Source organism: Galendromus occidentalis, unplaced genomic scaffold, assembly GCF_000255335.2.
Source record: "Galendromus occidentalis unplaced genomic scaffold, Mocc_1.1 scf7180000077450, whole genome shotgun sequence".
Classification (NCBI taxonomy): domain Eukaryota; kingdom Metazoa; phylum Arthropoda; class Arachnida; order Mesostigmata; family Phytoseiidae; genus Galendromus; species Galendromus occidentalis.
In genome coordinates, this window is record NW_003805438.1 from 214,921 (window position 1) to 234,176 (window position 19,256).

Genomic DNA, 19,256 nt, shown 5'->3' on the forward strand with positions numbered 1-19,256 from the left:
AATGTAGAGGCACGCGATCCTCCACTCAAGGAATGACTGCTCTCGGATATGACGTTTGTCAGGAGCCTCCGAGTTTGCCTCAAGGCTCCTTTTATTTCATGTGGAATTTCCATGCCCAGAATTCTAGTCACTAGCTGTATTCACTGAAAATGGGCAGTGACCCGGGACATACAGAGCTGAGCTCAGGCATCCTGTTGAACTTCGAGTTCCGGAGTCAGAAAGCAAGGTCAGTGAACAACTTCCTACCATCGCGTCGACCGAGATGATCGAGGTGTTCCTATATCGACAACATCCGCTATCCGTGCCTCGCGGAGCAAGATAGACGGAGCTGTAATGAAGCTGCTATGATCCTCGGTAATGCCAGGGGAACATCGAACTCTCCCGGTCACTAGAAACTAGGGGTTATGTCTTCGCCGTGTGAGACTACATATTCCGGATAATTATACCGATTAAATCACGCGTATAATTCCTATTATTGATGTCCAAACGTGATGAGCTATCCCTCGGCGCGTATGCGAGTCATCGGGGCTAACGGCAAGCCTCTCATTGTACTCAACTCAACTCGGCCGAAGTGAATGTTATACAATTGTAATATGTATGAAGGTATGAATGAGCTTGGCTGTCACGGAGTGATACCTACGTAGCTGAGAACGGGTTTCGATCTTCGATCCTCGTAGGGCAAGATGTTGGAGAGAGCCGAGCACGCAAATCGAAAAATCATAAGAGTTTCCCTGCGTCTTTCGAACGATCGATTGCCATTCATCGGAAGAATGTTTTTTTTCAGCTGATCTGAGTAGCCACGTCAGGTTGTCAGCAGCGTGCATCGAGAACACCGGGGAATCCAGAGAATTGGAGCGATGGTGTCTATGCTCAAACGAGAGTTTACGAGTTCTAGACCCGCTATCCACTTCATGGATCAGTGGGAGGCGTTGAAGATCCGGGTGTGTCGCGGTTTCATGGACTGGAAAAGTGTAATCTTGAGTGCGAGGGCTCTTGAGGCGACGCGTGTTATGAGTCCTATTCTCAGCAAGTTTCCGACTCGATTCGACGCGTGAGAACGATGAGGCGATTACCATTAGGGAAAAATTCCGCGATTCATCCAATGTAGAATATCGAACATACGGGGTTGATCAATGATCCTCATGAATTCCCCAGCCGCTGTCCCGAAGAGCGAATCAACCTCAGAGCTAGAAACATGAGTTCCGCAATCGGGACCGCGCGCTTCGCGTGAGCACATCGCTTAGCCGAGGTTCGTCTCAGCCCGTCCCATACAGGGGTAAAGGTGATCCAGTGCCATGTTCCGAGCTGCGAAAGTGAGCCTCGAGGTAGGACAGATAGAAACGGGAACCTGTTTCAGAAGTTTCCTGAGAGACGGAAATCATTGAGGAGATGCCTGCCTTTGTCGGTCGCCGCTGCAAGCAAAACAAGCTCTGAAAAGCTCCACCGCATTGATACCGGGAAGATTTTATTGCTTTGGTCCGAGAATCAGGCGCTCGCGTTTTCACTATATGCCTCGCCCGCGGATCCTTCGTAGGCAACAATGCGTGCTTAGCTTGACCTAACTTCAACCGGACTCCAGTTGAGGTCGGTAGGAGCTATCGTTGTGAGTCGTTCCCTCTGACTCTTGTAGAATGTCTCCGATAGATCCTCGAAGGTTTCGGCTGCAGGAGTCGATATACCCCTTGTTTAGAATCATCAGGAACGACACCTGAGATTAGATATCGCGAGGGCGTGAAGTCCCGCCCCATAAATTATCGATTATGCTCAGGGTGTCGAAGCGTATTCGCCGGATCCAGCGAGCCTTCCATTCCAGTCTAATAGATGTTAATTGTCTAAGGACCTATTCGGTGGGTAGGTAGATGTAGGTCTCTGATATGGATCGTTCAAAACGACATGAGAGAACGACAATCGGAGATGACACGGCCCAGGCTTCGGAGAAGCACAGGTTGGAATTTTCGAGCGGTGTTTGAAACGGGCTCAGTCAGATTACAGACTCTTGAACGTTTCTCAGAACGTTTATAACGGTTTCGGAGGTCGTTTTGTGCGGCGCTCGGGTAGGCGGCGGCATCCATAGTCGTCAGCCGTTCGTCTGTCTAGCTGACGCTCGCTGAAGCGACTGTGCGGCCGAAGCCCCCGAATGATCGACTCAACCAAAGGGGTTGGATTCGTTCGCCTCCGTACCGGGAATGCTTTTGTGAACACGATTGTGAGCTCCCGGATTTCCCTTATGATTGCGACCGAAAAAGTCGATATTCAGGGAGTGATCCTCTCATGGCTTGGACGCCATTTTTTTTTTCGAAAAGACAGATCGAGGACGATCCTTCCGCCCAGAAAATCACTGGAGAGTCATCTGAGCTGTGGGTACCGATTTATCCGTGCATAGGGATCGCGAGGGAGAAGGAGCTGAAAAAAAGAAATCGGTGGACGAGTGGAACCGGGGTCGCGGTTCCGTTCGCGCACCTGAGTGAAATTCAGGGCAACCCTGGAGTCACTCCGATTCTGTTCCTGTCCTCGGAGTATCTCAACCCAGACGATGTAATCCTAACACATATTGTGATGCGGTGAGTGTAGATAGAATAAAAGCTTACGACCGCGCCGTTGTCGATCGACGCCATAATCGGTAGTTAGAGCGGTAGCTATGTAGATTCTTCCGCGAGAGATGTTCTCCAATGTAGAACATCCGCATTGATGACGGAGGCCTTCTTGCTTTGGAACTTTTCGCTCTACATCATTATCATTCTTGATATCATCCTTGTTCCTGTAGGTGCTTCTGCTCATACGGTGGAGATCTTGAACGGTAGTGGTTTCGCGGAAAACTGATCCCTTACCAGACGGTGGCTCATTTCGAGACGGAGGCTTCATTCAATCGGGGGCGCCTCCGTGGCTCGAGATTATGGGGGTCACAGAGAATCCGTACTGCAAAAATGTGCGATACGCATCATTTAGGAAGCCCGTTCTGGGAAGGGGCACGAGTCCGCATTCTTCGGGTTGGCTATTTTTCTGGATCCGCTGCTGACTTTTAATCAATCCAATCAGAGCTAGGATGTACGAAAGCGCTCCAGGCGGACCGGTCAGCAGAGCGTGCCCGGCTCAGGTGACAGGCCGATTCCGCGAACGACGCAGAAGTTGTTTGAGCAGAGCTCGAATCGTAGCTGGATCGAATTCGAGAAATCATCGCATTCGTCGATTATTATATATATGAGTCGTCAAATCAGAAAACCGGAGGATCCAAAATTGTGTCTCGTCCGTATAGCGAATGCCGGGATGCGGTCGTGATTGATCACTCGATTCAAGCGAGTAACGTTGCAGTGGTTGATTAGAACGATGGCTCGGCTGAGATTTGGAACAATGCGTGTGAAGTATTTATAGCACGCTTCAAGAGACTTATGTGCTGCCTCTTTCTGAAAGTCTGAGCAAACGTCGACATCCGTCTATGTGCGTCCGGCTGTGTTCGGCAGCTGGCTTGCCCGATGAAAATTCTCGCGCCTTCCTCCAGGTCTCTGGTCGCCTGCTTTACACACGTGGATCGCGGGGATAACCAAGATGAATGAGCATCGAGTCGAGGGGCTTCGATCATTTCTCAAAAACGCTCTTTTCCTCTTCTTTTGAATATTCCCCCCACCACGTCACGCTGTGAGCTAAGGGTCAATCGGTTCCGTTCGATGATGAAGGCTCTTGTACATGCAAATCGCGGGGCTGCGGTTGCGACGGCGATTCGAAGATGATTTCCGAAGATTATCGACCGCGAGAGAACAAACAGCAAGAAGATGAAGATGTTCCGAACGTTCCGAGAGCCACCCACCACGGAACTTTTTTTTCCGATTTACCGTTAGCAGAAGAGCATGGAATGCTACAATTCAGTGTGCGGCGCTCACTATAATATCAGACTCGATGTGTGAGGACGCATCGTCCGCACTGACGATTCGAGAAACCTTACAGATGCGTCACCTCGACTCGAGGCTATCCCGTACCCTCCCTCCCTGTTTCTCCATTCTATCACCAATATCGTTCCCGGAGGATAGTGGCCACTCGTTTGAATGATGGTTGTCGGCCAGCGCGACTCTTCCTCCTTGTCTGGAAATTTTCGCCCGGACCGAGTCGAGCACATTCAACCCACGGATCGTTTCTGAATCGTGGCTGAGTTCCACCTTAGCCTTCCTATCAATGATACCCCCTCGAAGGCTCCGTTCGAGGGTGCCAAGGCTGAGCGCAAGTATGGATACTGAGTAGCGTTCAGGTCGCCCTACAATGTGGTGCTACGTCAGTTCTTACCGAATTCCACCTCTTACTGGAGCGTTCGAACCAGATCTACGCTGGAATCCATGTCGCGATAACATTCGCGCTGCGCTCGAAGTCACCTGCGCTCGAAACCCTGCGTTCATTGTCGCTTTGCGCTCGAGCTCACCTTGCGCTCTAATTCACGTTGGCTCGAATTTACGATGCGCCTGGCTTGATTTGCGCGGGTCCATCTGATTCCCCATCGCGGCGTTGATGACCAATGGTACGGTGATTTTTTCCGATCAATGGTCGATTTTTCGGAATCGAGAATAGGGACAGGCTGCCTGCGTATCAGTATAGCATGTTCACGTTCTCCGACTGATTTTCGACATACTCAAGGGAGAGTACTGATTCACTCGTTTTTCCCCTGAATGCGGCCTTCGATTTCCAAGAAGCCTCGTTTCCGTGAGGTCGTTTCCAGAGCTTCGCCCCGCGAGGTACTCTCCCGAGAAATTCTTTCAGAAATCGTTCTTGAACTCCGGGCGCCAGGGCATGCTGAAGCCCAGGGCTCGATGAAGTTTGAGCTCAGTACGCACACATTCCTCCGTGACCTGATCGTCCTCGTCTTTCCCGGACTCGAATTCAGACCGATCGCACCTGGCGGCATCAGCTGGTATACAGCGACAGGTCTCCTAAAGTATCGCCAAGCGTCTACGACTTCGCTGCAGTCAGAGAATCAGCCCGATTCTGCCGCGGCGTTGCGATGGGCCAGTGAGCTCAGTGTCAGTCACTGACTTCACACACAAGTTTTTCACGAAACACCGTAGACGCGCCCATTGGCTGGAGTTTAGGCTGTTTCTGCGCAAACACAGGTGTCGGTCCCTTAAAGCGACCGAATGACAGGGCGGATCGTGGTTTTGGTTTACGAGTCATACTAAGCGAGTCAGAAAAATTCTTCCCAAGGTCTGCGAGCTCTAGACACTGCATCCGAATCTCGACCGCGGAAAATTCGGCAAATTCTCGAAAATGGGAAATTCCATTGATCGCGATAGCCCGAGGTCTTTCGCGAGAGGTCCATACACCTGACGAGTAAACAGACGTTAAGAAGAGTCAACTAGGCGAGTTCAAGGGTTATGCCGGATTCGGCGAATGCTCATTCCGAAACGGAAGATCCTCACGGCATGGCTTCTACGTCTCGATACCCTTATTTGAAGTGGGAAACGAAATCACTGGACAACTTTCATCGGGTCTGTTTGCTTTAGCACTAAGCATGCCGGCCAATATCCAGCGTCTATCGATCGCGAAGCCTCGAATTTTCTTTTTATTGCAGATCGCCCTCTCGGTCGAAGAATCTCTTCGGCTGATATACCTGCATCATGAAATGACCCGTTCCGTCATCGGAAGGAGCCCGTGAACTCTCCGAGTCCTGCCATGTCGAAACCATCGACTGAATCCTCGAGCTGAGAGATATTGGACGCACAATTTCGTCGACGTGATCCGATCCGAGGATTGAGATTGGGGGATGAATCGAGCCGATCCAAAACTCCAAAGAATTCGCACTTCCGGACTACCTGTTCCAAAAAGACTTCAGGGGAGAAATACTCCTCTCTGTGTACCATCGCGCCTCAACCCTAGCGTCACCGCCGATCGTACCTCGATCAGACCGGGCCAAGGATATCGATGCAATCGCGATGATGAATCCTCGAATAGGCGTGTTATCGACGTTTGTACGCCAGCGTGTGCATCTTCTTCCCGAATGGTCTGGATTAGTCCGACTTGAATTATTTTCGCCAAGGATGCTGATCCTTCCCAAGCTCCGTATTCCACCATCCCTCCTCCTCCTCCCTTAAGTTTTACTTCTTTTCCCTCTCCTCCTCTAATATTACCCTCTCCTCTCTCCGATTGGGGCGCCTTCGTTAGAAACACACCAGTGCGAAAGCCGGCCGCCGTCAAGCGCTAAGTTTGCTATCGGACCCGAACTTTTTTTTCGAATGCATCCCTGTTGGTTCTTCGTAGACTTTCTCCCACCAGCTACTGGACCATAATTTTGACTCCCTCGGAACTCGTTCTGATTTGGTTGAAGTGCCGCTGACATCCGTGCAGTTCTGTGTCGCTGAAAGGGATTATTTTAAAACTATCGCTTTGTGATCGCCGGCGCAGAGGGTCGAAACCTCTCGGAAACAGGAAAGGTGAGCGAGCCCATCACAGAAATCGGTATATAAGTCGTCGCCGCCGTCTCGCGGGGTATCCTGCTCCGGTGCTCAGATTCGGTATTCGGTGGAAGTTTCTGCGGTATTCGTTGGAAGTCCCGTTCTACAATGCTGGGCATTCGAATTCGGCAAAGGATGACAGGAGGACCGATTAACACATTTGTGTCATGAGCATCGTAGATCTCTTGATCCACCCGATGTCAATTGATTGTGGGTCTAGAAACACACACGGGGAATCTGAAGTGGATATTCGAGTGGGGAGAATCTCAAAGCACATCTGGGCGTGGTTTATTAATTGTGAGCTCGAAAATCTCCGATACTCGGAATCAGTTCTCTTACGGATCGACTCGCTTCAAAGGTGACTTTTGTCCCGCCACAAGCCTCTCTCTTCCACTGTCGAATCTGGAAATCCCTTTACTCAGCGGACCGTTCGCTGGAAGCCGATATTTTGTTTTTCACGGTTGGAACTATCAAGCGGACGGATAGGCAAGCAGGCGGGCGAGCTCGCCGGTGGCCGGTGTGATTCATCCAACGACCGCGAACTTGGCCGTCGTTGATTCTCCGTCCCATTCTATTGGAGGTGTTCTCTAGCTGACACAAGTGTTGTTTCAATTGTCGTCTTCCCGAAAATGATTTCTGGAGGCTATGTTCGAATTTCCTGATTGTAATAGATCCGATCGATACTGTGGAGGAATTGTTCCGCATTAGTTTTTCATCTCGTCCAAATGCTTTGGGTATTCGTGGAATTAGTAGGGACTAGTCGGCTCCGACCTCATGAACGAAGCTAGAACACTGCGAGGAGTAGTACTACGATGGTCTGACCAGGTGTCCCATTGGTTCGCGGGTCCCGTCACAACTTCAATCAGCGATGCTCCTTTGCTATCGACGATGACAGGCTAGGACCATGACGAAAGTTCCTAGAGTCGATTTATTGCCATTTCATATTTCGACGCATTTGTTATTCTAATCGAAATATCCCCGAACTTCATGCTTGAGGCGAGCTCCGCATGCGATCTTGGGCATTCGATAATCGAATTCGGCATCATTTGAAATCAGAAGCCGCGTCTGAGGCTCTTCGCTGCCAATGAGCGAGAGTAATCTCGGTGACATGCAGCCATTGTTTTGCACTTGTTTTCTTCCGTGGAGATCGTCGAGATGCGATGATTCAACCTCGACCTGTTTTCTGGTGTTCACGGCATGGACGTCTGTGCGATTTTTTAATGGATACCGTTTAGCGAATCAAATTGGACCATCGATCGAGTTATTCGTTTGTCAGTTTTTCCGGCGATTCGGCGTTGACGAAAAAGCGGGACCAGTCCCGCTCCTCTCCCGGAAGACCTCTTGGACATGGAGGATTCCCCTCGTCTCCCCCATTCCTCCCCCAGGTCCACCGTAGAGCGTCCGCAGGGAATTTGAAGCACCGAATTCCTGACCTCCCAAAAATTTCACGTCGATGTGATTAGCGCGAGTCTGCATGTCGTTTGCAGAACATACCGAGCATTTGACCCGTCATCTCATCGAATCATGCGCTCTAGGAAGGGGAGCGGAGGGAAGGATTGCAGCACCAAGCGCGGAATCCTCATCGGACTCCAATGAGGCGCTCGAGCCTCATGAACTCTCATCTTTCCCCCGTACGGATGAGCTCATTGTTCCCGAATGGAGTCTCATCTGAAGGCTTCCGTCTCCGAGAGATGATCGTGGCCTCACAGTCCACCTTGCTTGTATGCCTTCCGTGACTTATCCGCGTGACCACCGTCCTGATCCCTGACGGCATTCGGGTTCGCTTCCGTGGCTTCTACAGAGCCCCACATGGGCGTTACCGCAATCTACTCGATGATTCGGGATCCATACTCCTCGATTCGCGTACTAGCTCCTCTCGAGGTCACAAGTCACGGAACCGAAGGTGCGATGTCGGTTCTGATCGGACGCATTCTTATCTTGGAGCACTCCAGCAAAAATCGTCGCTGGGCTCTCGACGCTGGAGCTGAGTGTTGGCTTTTTTGTGCTTGGCTGTGTCGGTCCATGAGGCGTGGTGCCCCATCACCGCTTCGTCGACTCCTGGCAGTCGCTCGCTTGGCCGGTCGCTCGGTGGGCCTGTCAGATTGCCTGCCCGGGTAGATAAGAAGCACTGCAACAACTGCTCGACAACTTGCCTCGGGTTTCCTCTGCGAGATTGAGCACTCAATTCACTTTGCAAGTTTCGTGTACCTGCGAGCTTCTCCCCCACTTCGAATAGGCGCCATAGATCTCAGATCACTTCCTGTGGATGATGTCTCAGCCAGTCGAGATGTCTCAGGAACTTCGTGGAGGTTTTCCCGAAAATGTTCCCTCAGAAATCAGAGCGTATCGTATAAATGTTGGCCCTCGAACATTACAAGAGGATCAGAGCATAGTTCCGGGGAATAGGCTTTATACAGGATTCCTCCGGGAGGCATTGCGCCTTACGCGATCCCGAAAACGAGTCCAGCTCCGGATCATCCTGAGCTTTCGAAACCCGAGGTCTCGAAATCTCGAGGGGTACCGAGACAGGAAGACCGGAGATGATGCGTGTCCCTCATCGGCCTTATTTTTCTCGGTTGCTCCCTCCTGGTCTCAGTCCGCGTTTCAGTCTGTCTGTCCGGTTGATAGCTAGCCGGCTGGTTGGCTGGCTGACAGACAGACAGACTGACTGACCTGGTTGGATGGTTAACTTCGTCGCTCTGGCTGCGAGTCTGCGAGAGGCCATATCGGGATTTTTTCTCTCTCTGATCCAACAGGTTGGTAGCGCTCAGCGTGCTCAATATCTGTTTGTTGTGTCGCCTCGTCTAAATTCATTCGCCGTACATGGGAGCTGTTTCAGAGCCAGTCTGTTGTAACCAATGGGAAACAGTGAACTTATCGAATGCGGAAGCCGTTCCGAGGTTTTCAGCGAGTCAAAGCGAACTTCTTTCGGAACAGTCTAGTTTTCGATCCGATAATGTTCTGATGAGCTCTCCTGATGAGTAGCGTGCTTCACTTGGGTCTCGCTGGCGCTCACCTCAAATCGAAGTTGACCGGTTTTACAACCCTGAGAACTCGAGCTGCGCCGGAGAAAAATACCGAGCGACCAACAAACGAGCAATGAATAGATGCTTGAGTATTATGTTCGAGAGCTCAGGTCGGCTGCACTCGGAGGCTCCATGTCCAGTCTGAGCTCGGGAATTCGGAGGGAGAAGTTTCCACGAATTTATTCTCTGCTTCGGCGTTTACGAGCCTTTTATTTTTCCTGAAAATAGAACCAGCTTGCGGTTCCTTCTCCGTAATCTCCATATACATATCTACGCGTTCCAATCCACGGAGTTTCTTTTTTTCAACTTCTTAATCTTCCGTCGACCGCCTTCGAGAATTCCCGTGATCCGCCGGCATTTCTTTATCGATAGTTCGACATGCGCTCACCACGGATCTTCGCAATGCAAATATTTTTCTGCCTTCCCTCGCGTCGTTAAGTCATGATTCATCAAGATGACGTTAGTACTGACTGCGACACCGGACAGCGGTTCGGACAACTAGCGAAAGCTTAGTCAACCGCTTCGAATGTTGTAAACGCCTACTTCGATGATACACAACCACGACAAGTCTGATGGGAGCTACTTTCTCTCTAATCGGTAGTACTTGATGCTCTTCAAATGATTTTTACCCTCCTAAAACTGATGTGCAGCTGATGCAACACGTTGACAAGATGCCAAGTCGAATGTGGCGAAAAGTTTTGCATAAGAAGAAAGTCAGTATCGAAACGAATGCGTTCGGTGAGAAGGATTGCGCGATCCGGTTGGGCTTTAAGCGAAGTCTACTAGGTTCTGTTGCTTACATCATCGAGGTCACCCTCCTGAATCTTATGGTGATAATCCGGAGTCAGGAAGGTTCTCGAATCCTCGTGAGTCACGCGAGATCGGTCGTTTTTTGTAGTCTATTTCTCGGATCGTCTGTAGCGCCGGAACTTTTGTCGAGGTCGATGCGGCGAATTTCGGGTGAGTTTTCTTCTGTTTTCCGACATAAAGCTGATCTGGATTGTTTCGTCGGCGGTTCCGTGCTTCTGTATCAGAGCTCGGTCCAAGGCTTCGACCTCGACTCAACTCATTACTGCACTTCCACTTATCCACTCCGCAGAAATTCGGATCTGACTGCATCATGCTCTATTAGCTCTTGTCGGAGAGAATTATAGCTTGCCTTGTTCCGGCCGCTTCCATTCCCAAGACGATCCGTTCGTTTTCATCCGAATAAACCGATAATTGAAAAATTCATTCTGGCACTCTGGGGAACCGGAAAGACGATTCAAGCGCTTTCTGAAAAAAGTGGAAATTGTCCAGCAGAGTCTTTGGTTCTGACAGGTCCCTTCTCCGCCAACCCCGCAAAGATTAGGAGAAAAATGATTCTCCCACCAAACGATTGAGGCGTTTACTATTAACGGCTATGACCGTAGTCCGAAGTGTGAAATTGATGCTTTAGCAGAGAGCTCACGAGCGAGCAAGTGAGTGAACCAGAAAGACTTATCCAAGACCACCCATCGGAAAACTCATTGCTTCGGGCTCCGATGCTGTTGTTGTTGTCGCTGCCAGTGAAGCCGTTGTTGATGATGGCGTCGCTGCGGATGCTTGTCCATTCTCAAAATGAAGGAAAAATATAAAAGCAGAGGAGGAAATGCGTTACGCCCTTCTTCGTCTCTCGGTTCGCTCGTTCGTCCATTCATCTGTCTGTACTTTTCTCTCATCCTCTCTCGCTAAATGAAATACCGCGCTCACCGCGGATCGAACCCGCCGCCTCAGCCCGAGACAATACACTCTTGGCGATTCTCGAATTTTTCGACTTAATTTTTTTCTATCTTCCGAAAGAGTCGATTGTCCAGCTGAATCGCGCGCCAGCTGATTGTTTCTACCGGGGCGATAGTATCGGGGATCTGTATCGATGCTTGACGATGGTCTCGCATCCGAACTCTTCTTCCCTTCGAATGTGGATAAGAACACCAAGACCGAAGACGGGTTGTCCGACCCCGAGCTTGGACACTGGGCATCTGTGACTTTCGTCAGGTCGCCGCTGTCTGGCCAAGGGTTCGTGAGCGTTCGACACGTTTCACGCTCTTTGGTGGATCTATCTTACTTGATTCTCCGCAGCGTCGTGAATTCTTAGGTGTCAGCAAGCGTCAGAAGTACGTCTGAGACTTTTGACATTCTGATTTTCGAGGTCTTGAGGATACTCCTCGTTTCCATCCGAAGATACCGACAGCTGCTCCGTCGGTCGTATCGTGGAGGGGAAATCGAGGGCTCGAAAGCTTCGCGCTTTCAGATCATAAGGAATCAGGAAAGAAATCCTACGAGGGTAAAAAATCTCAAGAATCATGTCGTGAGTGGGAGGGAGGAAGTCTCTTCCGTCCGTCACTCTCGAAAGATGAAACGCAGATCCTCGCGGCTCACGGAACTCCGTATCTCAGCTGAGGGTCCTGCTGGGGCTTTGAAGGCGATCTTGCTGTCGCGTAATCGCAGCGTGGCGCTCTCAAGAATCATGGAAAGAAAAACCGAAGAAACCTGCACCTCAAGAACGACCCGCAGCGAACACAAGGGAATAAGTGAGACATTCAGAAATGGCATTTTGATATCAGGGTCGGAGCTTGTCGACGACAGGTCACTTCAAAACAAAAAAAGCTACGTTGGACGTACGCGGCGGACGTATTCTTGGGTTTTCTCCCGCTTTATCCTCCTGCGATGTTTTCCGCCGCCCGCTCGCTCGCCCGCCTGGCTGCCTGCTCAGTCGTCCGCTCTATCGCTTCTCCAGAGTAGAGTCGAGTGGGCCGAGAGGCCCAAGTGGTAAGGACCGAAGAACCCGTAGGATGTCGAATCCGACGTCAATAGCAACGACTACGGCGACGGCAACGACAACGTCTACCATGGAAGCATCGACAACAACGACGACGATGTCTGTACATGGCGTGAAAAACCGCGCGCGAACCAAATAAGAGCCCGAGTCGAGCTTGCTTGTTTGCTTGCCTTCTCCGCTCCACCTTCAGGGAAGTTTAAGCCCCGACTTGACCGCCCAAATCTTCTTAGCAGAAGTCCACTGGCTCCATTTATGGTTTTTTGTCTCCGCTGCGAGTTCCCATCGGAATTCAACTTGAGTCATGGAGAAGAAAACAGATGTTGATTACTCCCAGCGAGAGGGACGAGTCGCTGTCAATCTTCGTTTGATTCTCGTCATATCTACATAGCGGGTGGTCAGCGGCACTTCTCGGCGGCTCTCACATGAGATGCTAGATCCCGGCCGACCCACCGCATTCTGCCGAGCTCTTCATCCCGGTTGGGTCATTCGAGAGGACAAGGATGACGTGAAAACATTTCCCGCCGCAGCGATCTCCGCCTTGCCGTGGGGATCAAGATACGATATTTCCGACCCAGGATCATGCGTCAATGTGGTCATCATACACATATCCCTCTACATAGAGAGCGCTTGAATTCTGATACGCGGAGCCGAGATTCGAACGAACAGCTAATCGGGTAGCGGCTGCCGTAATCGGCGTTATCGAGTGCGGTAGAACCAGGATCAAACCTTGACATTGAAATCATGATGCCGGCGCTGTCAAACTACCTGCCCAGACTTCGTTTGTCCGAAACAATAACTCATCGTGAAGAACGTGGTCTTAGCACCGCTGAATTAGTGAGAGCGAGGCCCGAATGGTCGTCAGATATAGGCTCCCGAATCCCGATACGTAGTTTTGCGCGTACTGAATCCGAGTCGCGGCTCCTATGAGGATTTTCGTTTTTTGATTCAGTCAGTCAGCCAACGACGATTCCCCTCTCGGGTGCGAAGCTAAACGGTAGCTTCGAGTGGAAAGAACAAACCGCAGGGATCCGAAGGTCGGAACACAGAGAGGAGAGTCGCAGACGGTCTTTTACGATCTATAAGTTCTTCTGAGTTCTTCGGTGTCTTCCTCCGCAATAAAACAATCACTAAATGGCGATGTGTAAGAGGCGCTATCGCCCAGGGACGGACGAGCGGATCGACGTCAACGTCAACCTTCGCGTGGTACCCTGGTCAAAGTCGAGGCTGTTGAGATGTATATTATAAGTCCTCTCTTCGGCGATCTAAACGTCTTTGTCGTCTAAGGTTCCTCATCGTTTCCTCTCTCTTTGCCTTTTCCTTCTCTCGTATGCAGGCGTAGTTTACGTGATCAGCCCACGCGCCAAGGTTATACAGGGGCCCGACAATAATTTACTGATCCGATGGCTCTTCGAGGGTTCCAACTTGGTGGTTTTAGTCGGCATGCATCATGGTGATCGTCAGCATCACCATCGTCGTAACCATTTCATGGTCGTAATTACGATCAAACGTTACGCTACGCTTAGGGCGACGGTGCTCTCGGGGTGCTTTTAAGTCTCCTTTTTCATGCGTGCGGGATCGGTGCGAGAAAGCATGATCTCCGATAGTGTTCATGACGACTCACGCAATTTCGGCATGGAGGACTGTATACCGAGGAGACGGAACGGAAACGACGAATACGTGTCGGAATGCTACACGGTGGTCTCCGAGTTGGATGGCGGAGTCGAATCGAGTAGGGAAGACGCCGGCGAGCGCTGATTCCAAGAATTCCATCTTCTCTCATTTTAGGGGAACCGGGCGTTTCTAATCTTTTAATGATCTCGCAGGAGTTCGTTGGCCTTTTTTGAGTTTTTTTTCCCCGCTTTGGCCTCTGTTCTCGGTTTAGTATACGGAAGTTCCGGGAGCGCACAGAGAATTAATTGTTGCGACGGCGATACTTCTCGATAATGATAAGCCGAACGACTTTTATAACGCATTCATGTCGCTATCCTCGCGTTGTATAAAGACGACGAGTTGTCATTCATTCTGTCGGGGCAATCAGAGCGGAGGGTCAACGTTGTCGGGGATCGCGGTATGCCGTGCTTCTGCGGATCCAGAAGGCAAACACGAGATTTAATCAGAAAGAATGTTTTCATCGGCCCGCCGGAATGTTTTAAGAGCGATCCAGTTTCGAACTATCACCCGAGTCGATAGTGTTCCGCTCCCGAAGAAATCACCGTCGCTCACCATGAGTGCGTGGAGCATAGGGTCAGTTGTGGTTTCGTATTTGTCTTAAAAAAACGAATGGCCTCGATCTCGCATTCGACCGCTCAGCTCGAAACTTTCGACCCGACTCATCCTTTTCGCTGTTCCAAAAAGACGACAAGGGAATGATTAGTCGCAATAATTTTTCCCCGTTGGTATTACCATTCTTCCTTTGCGTCCATCTCGGCGTTTCATCTCTTCCTCTCGGCACTGCCTTCGTCTTCTGTCTCCTCAACACTGAAATCATTCTCGTCCTCACCGGCTTCCTCGAACCTCGACTGTATGCTCTAATTTTTCTGATACTCTTCCGAATTCGACAAGCTCTATATAGCAAGGAAGTTCTAGTCTAAGTGAAATCTTGTCATTCGACTGTCTTCCAACACTCGGTTCTGAAGGGCCGACGGTATGGCGGATGGCTGTGAATCTCATACTTCGAGTCGCTGATGTCCGAGATCCGAGAGGCTCAATGACGTCTCCTTTGCCGCGGGGGAGGAAATAATATCCACTCTTCATGAATCTCATCTCGAATTTTCCTACATCGACCTACCAACTCGTGACATGAGACCGTATGCCTATTCTTCGTCGTCATGAAACGTCAACGCAGCCCTGAGAAAAGCGAGCTTAATTTCGCATTCGCTCAAGCTGAGAGCGAGGCTGTCACGGGGAGAGAAGAGGAACGAATCTACGATGGAAACAACGGGCTAAGTGGATTGGAATGGGTGGATGCATGAATAAGGACTCGAACGAGACGAAATGTTGGGCCTCTCACGTTAGGTCGTCGTCGGTAGCGGCTCGAGCAGCTCAATTGCTCGCTCAGCCGGTCGGTAGTCAGGCGGTGGATCGCGAGCGACCGCGAAGAATAGTCTGCTCGTCGTGGTAGTGGTTGCTGTTTCGTGGTGGTGCTGCTGCAGGCGGTAGTACATAGTCAAGTCAGACAAGACAGTCAACGGAATGAAGAGATCCTGCCTACTTGTTTGCTAGCTGGCTGGCTGGCTTGCTGGGTTTCTGCCATTCCTCTGCGCGCCTAAGGCCCCTTTCCGAACGGATCCTTCGTTGGTTGGCTCAGAGCAGTGCACATCTAAAAGATCGAGATTAAGCGAAGGAACGAGCATAAAATAGCTGCCGTGTGTCAAGCGAAACAACAACTCGTATCTCAAAAGTTCGGTGGATTCGTCCGAGATCCGGTAGAGATTCGAGCGGGCACTGATCAGGGAGGGAGTGCGTTCCCTTCCATACTCCGGAAAAGACTCGTGTCGACTTCGTTCGACACCGATCCGACAGACCATCCGACGAGTGGTTCTCTTCGAATATCTGTTCGGGAAGTTCATCTGTGACGAACAGACACCACGAAGAGAAAGAAGCGTCATCGCTGAATGAGTACACGTCTTCTAATAGTTTTCCGTCCACTTCTCGCTGTTTCACCCTTCCCTGATGCGCTGACAGTCCCCGAACGCTACATGGAATGTTTGTCGACATCGAAGTGAACTCCATGTTTGCTGATAGCGTTGACGCTCGGGTTCCGGTCGCCATCACAGCTCCTTGTTGGCTGACAATCTCCTCCGAACGGTACCTAGTGCTCTGGATGTCGTCCCAGATTCTCGGCAGAAGCCGACGGCGTGACGCTGTCTGTCAGCGGATCTGGTCCTCAAGAAATCGTATGCGAAAACCAAGAGTCGCGTCGAGGACCCGAAGATGGCGAACGGATCTTGTCGCGGTAGATTACCACCATAGCAGTTCCCTTTTATCTCGTTGCACATGAATCACGCGGTTAGCGGCGGAGGATCACTATTGAGATTCTTGCAGAAATTGGTTTTTATAGCGAGCGAGTGACAGCCGGGCGAAGAGAATCGGAACGGAAACAAATCACTTTCCCGTGTCTATTCTGTCAGATTGTCCTGAAATGTCTTCTCTCGGCCTTCTAGGCGTTGTTTATCTTCTAGAGCGGCTTTCGAGTAGGACTAGTTCAATGTTTCGTCGACGTAGTAGGTCCTGTTTCACGACGGAAAAATATTTTCCGATCTGCTGCTCCGTCGCATTCCGCAATCGCGCTGATTGGAAGCTAGAGCTTTGATGTAGTCTTCCGTTTCAATATCGGAATGCATCGGATGCTCCGAGAATTACTTTCGATTTCTGACACTTTCCCTTTTGGCTTCACCCTCCTACTTGTCATCTCTTGACAGCAGCTGAGAATTCTCAAACGAAGAGATACAAACCGAATGACGTCGTAAACAGCTGACAAAGCGTCGGGAGCAATGCTTCTGGAGGGGGAGGCAGATTGGTGCGGCTCATCTCCCGCGGTTGTAATTTTCTGGAAAACCCTCCTGGAATCTTTCTCAGCGCCCTATTCCTCTTCCTGTCTGTTAATTCCTCTCCCTCTCTTCCCACGCTTGGTTTATTCCCGTATCCGACTCCCTAGACGGCTTCCCGCCGCAGGCACCAACCGCTCTTCTGTTGTGATATCCTCAGAGCTTTGGATATAAATAGTTTTTGAGGCAATTTTTCATTTAGGCGTCGTTTCTTTACAAGTTAGTTCTGTGTATCTAAGGGATTGAAGCGGCTCGCATACAAACTCGTTGTTTGTTCGATTGGCACCAGCATGCTCGCGCGACGCCGTGATCTCTCAGAATGGTCGATGCTTGGATTTGTTTATAGATAGGCCTTATAATCATCGTTGGACCTTCCGTGGAGCTCGCGATCTCTCTCACTCAGCCACCATCGATAATTTACCTTGTCGCGGTCCCGGAGGCGCGATTCTACGGTCCGAAAATCCTGCTGAATCCACCGCTGATTGAGATTGTGCATCTGAGCTTAAAAATGAGCAGGAAGGCGAGGGAGATATCTGGCCAACGCTCATCTGTTTCCTTCTCCATTGGTCGCCGGTGAAGACGCGCATTTTCTGAAGTACAAGCGGTTTCGCCAATGTTCGCCAACACCACCATCCGATCTCGACATCGTTCCGATGCTGAAGGGAGACTCGGAATCGGTATTGTACGTATGGGTCGGATGGGAAACCGCAGATCGTTCAGAAGAAACCAGGTGTGAGCGCCCGACGTGTCCCATATTTTACCGTGGAAAGCCATAGCTCCCCGGCGTAAGGGATTAAGCGATTTTTTCCGACAAGAAACTTCTGTGCTGTCGTCCCTCTCTTTACCGTTGTGCCGGAGACTTCATTAATATGTATTTGCCACCCAAAATCAATGCCGCTCCGCCGAAACGCCAGGAACCGAGGCTCCGTCGAAATTTATCGAAATACCTCGATGTTTCACGATCGACGGTAACTAAAAAGTCATGCTAAGAAGATGCGACACGACTCCTGGTTATCTCAGAGGTTCACCAGAAACATTTGTACACCTTTCGTATCTAATACGGTCGCAATTGAAAACCTGTAGAGAATTAATCATCCTGGCTCCGTGAAGCTTCTGGTTGGATCCTGATCAGAAATTCCTCCTTCGAACGATGGATTGATGGATCGATCGGCGATCTTGGACGGCCTGTTACTCAATGCTCTCAGGAAGTTATGAATCAATTTCGGCAAGAGCGCTCCTAATTGATCCCCAAAAAACTCTGAGCTAATCAGCGTAGGCAGGGACGAAGACCACATCGATCATATAATTAGGCGTAACGATTACGACGCTGAGAGACTGAGCGGGGCTTCGTTCGAAAGAGCTGTCCGAGTTTCCTCAAGCAGCGGATGGATATCCGAGCTGGAATCAAAGCGTGGCTAACATTGGTAGAGATGCTGTCGAGAGTGTCCGCGCTTGTATTTTAGAGAACACTCTCCTCGCCTCACATCTGGAAGTTCTCATACCGAGAGAGAAGAGATCGAGCACTCTCTTCTCCGTTCGCAGGACCCTCAGTCATCGCCTTGCTTACGTTATTCGACCGTGCGCCGTCCGATTGATCTATTCCTAATCGGCCCAATCGGTTCCTAAATAGTCCAAGACTCGGAATCGGGGTTCCTAATAATTGTAAGTGGCAGTACCGACCAGGGTTCGCCCGCATTGAAGCCCCGACTGACTCGAATCCGAGAGAGCGCCCTAATCTGTCGGTTTCTGTGAAGGGTACAGCTTTCTCCAATAAACGCCGACATGGTGGAACATCTCCCATCGTCAAGTTTCCGAGAATCGGTGGAAGAAAGAATTGGGGCCCACATGATGTGAAGAGGATGGAAATGTCGCCTGCCAACCACGCTGAGCGCCAAGCTCGGCGTGACTTGATAACAGTTCTGAGTTTCCGAGATCTTTCGATCCGGAAGGCTCTCCCATGGCGAGTCTTTCGACAATTATCCCGTCCGACAGCGGAGCGGCCGCATCTCTCCTACATACGATAGTGTGCCCTAGTCAGCTTCCAGAATACCACTGACGGGAGTCGCTGGAACGATCTCGAACTCTGAGGTCTCACAAGTTCGTCCGCTCTCACACAGAAAGAATGCCATTCCTCGGCTCCTGGGCTGAAGCTCCCGATGAGATCGATTCTCGGAATCTCAGATCCTACAATAGTTTTGGGCCTATAGAATCTGGGAGATGTGTGAACAGATCCGGGTCGGATATTCATGTCCGACTCCTTGATATTGTCGCCGCTCGGTCATGAAATGCTCCATACGTACTCATGAATAGTTCTGACCCTACATCTGAGTCGCTGCGTTTGCGTGGAGTAAGCCTCCCACGACTTTCGGGAAGGCTCGAAGATCAACGAGTCTATTGGGGAAGTCGTCGATATGAGACGAGATTCCAGCGGTACCGAGAGGATGTCGAACACAAG

General features: G+C 50.6%; 1 protein-coding gene across 1 annotated transcript in view; it reads left to right on the forward strand.

The window, feature by feature from the left end:
* Window positions 1–6,149: 6,149 nt before the first annotated feature.
* LOC100901545 (uncharacterized) overlaps window positions 6,150–19,256 on the forward strand; it is a 52,255-nt gene continuing 39,148 nt past the window's right edge. Inside the window, exon 1 of the mRNA XM_029111574.1 lies at window positions 6,150–6,407. The gene's annotated coding sequence lies outside the window, so the exon portion shown is untranslated. The remainder of the gene's footprint in view (window positions 6,408–19,256) is intronic.